Source organism: Pseudorasbora parva, chromosome 6 (assembly GCF_024679245.1).
Source record: "Pseudorasbora parva isolate DD20220531a chromosome 6, ASM2467924v1, whole genome shotgun sequence".
Lineage (NCBI taxonomy): Eukaryota > Metazoa > Chordata > Actinopteri > Cypriniformes > Gobionidae > Pseudorasbora > Pseudorasbora parva.
The window spans coordinates 3,451,706-3,459,790 of record NC_090177.1 but is presented as its reverse complement, the minus strand read 5'-3'; positions in this window follow the sequence as shown (position 1 = coordinate 3,459,790).

The window sequence follows — 8,085 nt, the reverse complement described above, 5'->3', positions numbered from 1 at the left end:
CAATGGGGTGAGAAGAAAATCGTATTTCTGTTTAAAACAAGAAATAAGATTATTTTTCTCACCCCATTGGCAGATCATTTAGCCTGTTTTACTCAAAAACTCACTTCATTTTGATTTTATTGTCAACAAAACCAGAAAATATGTCGTTTTACTTATCTAGTAAACGTATCTTGATTTAAGAATTGTTAGATATTTAGACTAGAAACAAGCAAAGTGACTAAAGTAAGCAGAGCATTTTTTGGCAGTGTAAGGAAAACACAAACCACCAGGTGCCGTTGTTAACCAAAATGAACTACCTCTCTCCTTCATCCACACATTTTTGGTTTTTGTTGTTGTTGTGTGTGTTAGAAACACTAAATCCTTTACTTATTTATTCCTCTCTGACTCAAATGCTGGACTGTTTACCTCAAGACGTCTCCATAAGCTTGCAGCTTAAACGGCGCTTTAATTGCGTCCATCGTAATTGCGACTTTCAGACTCGTAAATGCGAACCTCTCAGTTGGCACCGTAAGTTCTTGCACCGGATGCGTTTCGTTTGGCCGTTTTTAGAGCAAACTCTCAAACGCGCGTCTTGGCGACTCCCGCTAGCCTGACCGCTAGTATGTGTCAGTATTCACTCGTTCTTTGTGCAGAATGTCAAAGCATTGACAACCAAGCTAGCTAATCCCAAAGTATCCTAAATAAGCTAGTATTGTCTCTTGGAAAACTGTGTATATCTACATGACCAGGCTTTGCATGTTCTCATCTGTATTCTTAATAGCAGAAACCTCTGCTCTGTTTTCTCTTTTCTTCCCTACTTCTCTGTACCCCAATGCTCTGTTCAATCAATCACGAGTGGCATGAAGCATACCTGACTTCTCTCATAACGTCATACAGTAAGAACTATTATAATAAATGCTTTTATTATTGTCAACGGTATTAATTATAATAGTAAAATCCTAATTCTAGTTAAATAATAAGTAATGGTAATTAGTTTTGAATACATCGCTCTGAACATTGACGCTGCTTCCCATTGCGATGTGAGTAAGGCCGGTTAAATCTGGTTTCGTTGAAGGTCCCGCCTCTGACTTCTGGACACGCTCCTTTCTCGCTCTCTCAGGCCGCTTACACCTCATATTAAGATGTGTTTTGGTTGATCAGATCCCAAGTAGACGAGGGAGACGCATTCCTGTTTACATGAGGCATCTCTTTTGTCCACTTTCGACCACTTCTGTCCTGATTTCTTCAAGGGACGGGGTTATGGGTGGGTAATTGTATAGGCTTTTTGCAGAGCTTTTAATCTAATGTATGAAATAAGCTTGTGCACTTTAGCCGCCCTATCCTACACACGGCGCAATGCGACATCAGTGTTTCAGCCCGAAATCAGCAAAATCTCTCTTAATTTTGAGTTATTTTTTCCCAAAACAAGACAATTACTTCTGCTTGTCTAGTAAATACTTCTTGTTTTAAGAATTTTTAGATGTTTAGACTAGAAACAAGACACAAATACTAAGTAAGAAAAGCATTTTTTGCAGTGAAGGCATTCCTCTCTGGAGAAGTGTTCAATCTTTCCGCTCTCGAGCCCAATTGGCTTTTAAAGGGAAAGGGAGATGAGACTCTGATTGGTTAATTGTGCCGTAAACACACCCAAGACTCATTAGGAGACAAAGGACAACCCTTTTAGCCAATGTGCCGGGCGCGCAGACTGTTTTTTTTCCGTCATTAAACTAGCAAAAGTGGATTCGGACACGCCCTAAGTGCTCCTGTGCCATGAGCTTCAGACCAAAGATCGATAAAATCGGTCACGCTCATATTTTGAGCCCAGAGGCCGTGGATAAACATACAGAGAGCAGCAGCTTTCGTTTCTACTCTGACAGCCCCAAGATCATGAAATTTGTGCTTGGTACGTCAAACAGAATGTGAGTCTTTAGCCGGCAAAGTTTAAATCCCGTTTGGCTAGCCAGAATGTTTCCGTTAGGTCAGTAGGCGGAGAGTAGAGGGTCTTTTAGGGGCTGTTCCAGTTGTTTAGACTCCCTGCCTGAGCCCAAACTTGACCCTCGGGCCGGGCCCTAGATCAAGCGTTTGTGTTTTTTTAATAATATATTTCTTAGCAAAGTAAGAACTAATACAACAACTAAGAAACTAATGTGTAGGCTACAAAGTTGCACAAGTCAGAAAGGGAGTTATGAGCTGCTCGCGTCAAACACTGCACTGCTTAATTAAATCTTTTCGTTTCGAATCGTTTCTTTTAAAAGTGGACATTTCAAGCTTTACACACATTTCTCATGTCTGTGAGGCAAGTAGCCTGCTGAGTTTGGGTTTATTTATGAGACGCGCTCCAGTTCATGAGCAATTTGCTTCTTATTTATTAAATCCAGACAATTGGCCGAAGAAACCTTTATTAAAATTAAGATACAATTTATAAAAAATGAAATTCACTTTAAAGAAAGGCTTTCTACAAAACAAAACTTAATATTAAACCAAATATAACCACCAAAATAATATCTGACCCACTCGCATCTTTGCACTTATCATAATCAGATGAAATGTTCAAATAATATTATAATATTTAAAAATAAATATGAAAAAAATGTTGTTTAAATGGCTACACTAAGTATAGTAAGCTACGGATAAATGTCATGTCTGAGCTGGATTTGAGCGAACATCATTTTACCGGTGAGCGGTTCATGATCGCGCGCCTGTGGATTATTGAGCGGATCACACCGGTCCGCTTCGCTCATTACAAGCTTGTTCTCGTCAGAATGCCCACGTATTAAAAAATGGTCAGGTTTAAATTGGGCGTGGGCTCATAATTACAGTTAATGTGTTATACCTCGGGCAGGTATGGCCGGGCTTGATTTTTTTTTCTTTTTTCGAGCCCAATCTAAGCTCTAGTTCCAGTTCATTTGACCACATGAGTGTACGAAAGCAATGTGTATTCCACTATCTCTGGAAGTGGTCAGAAGTGGACAATCTCAAAGCGTTTTAGACCCAGTTTACACCTGTATTTAGCGCTGTCCACTTGTGATCCAATTGACCAAAACGCTTCTTAATACCAGGTTTATACAGGGCTCTCTGTCGGCTCATCTATCAACTAAACCTTCACTGGTCATTTCTACCATTTCACCGTTCACTTCTAGCATTTCTCCATCCATTCCCCCCTAAACTACACACACACACACACACACACACACACACAGATTTGCCACCAGCATTTACTTTACAGACAGGTATACTTAGTACCTTATTCAGTGTTGAAGTCGTATAATTTCATGTTGTATCAATGATGGTCAATGTTTTGACACTAGTAAAACCGGATTCTCCATGCTAGCTCAGTTAAAGACCTCAGTGTGCCTACACCCAAAGCCTTATTTTGGGAGCGCGTCAGCGTAGTTTCAACTCCCCAGCGTTCATTCACGAGATTGACACTCATAGTCAGACTGAACATGTTGAATTTGGAAATGAAGGGTTGATGTGTGATTCTCAGGCCAGAAACATACTTTACTGAAGTATGCAACACTTTGCATTAAATAGCATGGGTTCGTTTTTGTGTTAGTGGGTCGCGTGAAACTGAAGTTGCGATTGTGTGTGAAATGTAGGGTGGGAGATTTGGGAATTGACTGGATCGTTGTCGTTTGCAATGGAAGTTATTTTGATTAAAGATTACGATTAATATACAAAAAATAAATAAGCCGTGCACACGTAATACATTAACAATAAAAAAGAAGAATTGAATTGATCAGTTTGGAATTAATGAAGACTTTAACCCACTAACTGTCACCCCCCTTTTTTCCCTCACCAACTTAATGGCTGTAATTCAAGAATGCTTTGAAACAAGCCCAAACTTAGATCTATATTCCAAATTAAATTTTATTTAAAATATATATATATATATTTACTATATTACCATACAATCAAAGCCATATGTCTAAAAGCTTTGGTGTATAGACCCAAGTTTGGGCTTCAAAGACACTCAACAGATTCAAAAAATTGAAGTATGAAAAAGTTATGGAAGCTGTAAATTAGTTTATATAAAATATATATTTTACTAAATTACCTTAAAATCAAAGCTTTATTTCTAACCAAGTTATGTTCCAAATTTGAAGTTGATACTACAAAAATTGAAGTTCCCATGAGATTTTGTTTAGGGGGCACTGTACCAAAAATAGCCAGTGGACCCACATTTCATTGAATTTCTAAATATCGCTTCCATCACAAAACAGCCTCGAGACTCTTTCGACGATATGCGTTTTCTCAAGATTAGAAACGGTTTTGAGTGTAAATACATTTTGTAATATGAAACCTGACGCCGCCCACTAGGGGAGGAGCCTGCTTATTTAGAGCACTGTTTCCATGGTAACACAGCATCCAATAAAATTAATTTGAAGGCTTTCGAATGATACCCAGTTTATTCTGATCACTAAAATATGTGATCACTACACTGTAAAAAAATACTTAAAAAGTAACCTGGTTGCCTTAAAATTGAGTTCATTGAAATTAAAAATTTGAGTTAATACAATGAACATTTTTGAGAACCTTTATTAAAATATTAAAATATTTTGTAAGCATATTGGGTAATTGTGGTTTATTTCTGATGACGCAGTGAAGCCAAATAGTGCTATTTTCATGATTTATCACATTCTTTATGTGGTTCAGATACAATAATATTTTGAGTTTCTATTTATTAAACCAATTTCCTTCATTGTATAAACTCATTTTTAATTACAATGAACTTAAAATTTTAAGGCAACCAGGTTACTTACTTTTTTTTCCAAGTTAAACCATCAAAAAAGTGTAGTGGGACAGTGACAGTTAAGGGGTTAAAAAAAAAACAAAAAAAACATCAGTACTAAAGTTTCCGATATTTTCCTTCAAATGTATGTCATTCATGTAAATGTACAAAACTTTCAATTTAATCTTCAAACAATTCATACAATATGACCATAGATCCGATCTGAAAAGAACGACTTTACTGCCGTAACAGCCGAAATATATCGAAAACTCAACGCGGCGTTAAATTGAGTTTGTGTAGCGGGAATCATTCGTGCTCATCATCTTGAGTGAATCTGTTCAGTCCGACTGTGATTCTCAGCTCTCAGAATTGAACCAAACCAAAAACGACAGGATGGTTTCTTGGCGATCCAAACACATTGGTCCCGGACGGACGGTCCGAGAGAACGCTCCTGGAATCAGGTGCCTTACTTTCCATTTAACTTTCACACATGATTGTTACATATGCAGATTTGTTTGGTAAAATTATGCCGTTTTCTAGCAAGATTGAAGAAATAGCTTATAATAGTAATTTGCTACAAGTTTGATATCACTGATTTAATTCATTGCTTGGTTGTAGGTGTTTTTAAAGAATGAAAGATAATTCATGTAATTTGGGATGTGCTGGTTGGAAAAGCAGCACTTTTATCACGCCGTAGGTACTCGTCTGTTTGAGGCGTATTCACCACTGACACTGGCTCGCCCTGGTTTTCCCTTCATTTCCTCGCCAAACTTTCTTCTGTGAAACACAGAATGGGATGTTTTAGAGCTTTCCATACGAGGAACGTAGGTGGTGATTAATCCTGCCAAATATATAGTCGACTCAAGGGCATGTCTTGAACATTGGGGGTGTTTTGTTGTGGGTGGTTGGTCTTTTTATTTAAATAAATGTAATTAAATGATTAAACGGGATTTAAAGGGAATAAAGAAGAAATAAGATCTAATTATAGCCCATATAGGTGTGAGGTAATCCATTTAAACTCTTTGCCAATACATTTTATTTTATTTAAATGCACACATTCACTCTTGTCTGTGTGTGTTTCTGTGGGGTGTTAAACATATTGTAAAACAGTTGTTGAATAGTAAATGTTTAGCTTTATCTAGCACATAAAACCAGTGTTAATTTTGTTGATAATGTTCTTCAACAACCTTTTTTTTCACTGACGAAAACGAGACGATAATAAAAACCAGTGTTGGATGACAAAACCACGTCTACGGATAAAAACGAGATGGAAATGTTAGTGAGGGTCGACGGCGGGAAAACACGGAGCTGTTGAGCTTCTCCATGCTCACGCAACGGCGCTTCAGACCGGCTTAATCGATCAATAACACACATATATGACGGGACATGTTTGTGAACTAATGCTGAGGAATAATGACAATGTTTTCTTTATGATGGTAATACGGTAATATGTTTTGGACGGTTGTAACGATGCATATTTTATCTCCCTCATCTGAACGGCGGAGAGTAATGCATTTCAAAATAAGAGTCCCGGTGTATTTCCAGCTTGTTTATAATTAAAATGAACGCATTATATATGCGCTTTTGGTTACACAATAAACTGTATTTAATTTAATTCGTAGTCAGGAGGAAAGACTATATTTGACACCATATTATTCAGGGTTAGAATAGTTCACTAAAACCATTAAAACATCTACTTGGAATGAAATAAATGTTAACTGAAATTAAACGAAATAAACTTAAACTATTTGAAGCTTTAACTTAACCTGGTATACTAACTAAAACTGAAACTAGCCTATATATATATATTTTTTTTAAAACAAACATTAGGGATTTGAGCTTTTTTATGTCAAAATGTCAGTTTTGACATGTATTCGAGTAACAGTCGGTCATGTAAAGCTTAAATGCTCAATTAATGCATTACAATTTAAATAAACTCATTAGATTTTAGCCAACTAAAACAATTCAGGTGACAAAAATATGACTAAAACTAAATGAAAATTTGCTGTCAAGATTAAAACAGCTAAAAAAACTTTTCAGTGAACATTAAGCCCCGCCTTCTATGATCTGATTGGCTCTTATTTTGACATTGAGCTTATTTGGCACATCAATCGCTGTCGACTTTCAGTGTGTGGAAAACAGAAGCTCCTCGCATCTCCCGTTGTTTGTATTGGGAAAACGAAATTAAAGCACGGCAGACACCAAAGGGCGAGTAAATTATACGTGGTTTGGATGACCTATTCCTAAAATAGTCTGAAGAATGAAATGCATTGAACTCATCAATTGGAGATTTGAGGTGAAATCATGAACGCAAAAAAGGTGGATCGCGGTTTGGATCTCCAAGACCCCATCATGACATAAACACACCTTGCATACTAACACACGAAAAGCCAATATTGCATAATCTGCGTTGTCCCGTTCAGTCAAAATGTACTCCTGCATTTGGTCTGTACCGTCTCATACCGTCTTGGTCTCTCTTTTTTCCCCTGAATGTCCATTACACATTTATTTTGTGCATTGTATGTAGTAAATGAGATGTTTTGGAGAAAAAATATCACAAATAAACAGCTGTATATACTGATGCATAACCTGTAAGACTGTCTATCAATAAAACATTCAGACAGAAGGCAAACTACTTTGGGGATTGTCAGATTGACGAATGTTTGTCACCGTATTGTCGGTTCGGCTGGATCTCCACATCAGGAATATCAGATCCGACTCTGGACGCCTGAAGATATCGGCCTTCTGTCAGCCTGAGAAGAGCGGATAATGATAATAATAAAAAGAGTTGATTGAATAATCTTAGTTCTTATGTTCCAGTACAAATCCAACAAGTGTTGTTACACTTCTTAAAAATTTGAGTTAATACAATGAACATTTTTTGAGAATCGACAACCTTTATTCAAATATTATTAAAAGATGTTGTGGGTAATTGTGTGTGTTTTATTCATGATGACGCAGTGAAGCCAAATTGTGCTATTTTCATGATTTATAAAAAAAAAAATGTCGTTCAGATACAATAATATTTTGAGTTTCTATTTATTAAACCAATTTCCTTCATTGTTTCAACTCAAATTTTTAATGTCAATAAACTAAATTTTTAGGCAACCAGGTTACTGACTTTTTTAAGTTAAACCAACAAAAGTTTTTTTTTTACAGTGTAATGAATAAAGTCAGTCTCTTGGCGCCACCTACTGGTGTAACTGCACTGAAGTCAATCATAAACCCACATGTGCATTATAATATAACATTATTCATTGACCAATAGTAGCCAATTATAAACTTTGTATTCAATATATGTATATAGTTTTGACACATTACTCTCTGTAATGTTTTTGAAAGAAGTTTCTTCTGCTTATCAAGCCTGCATTTAT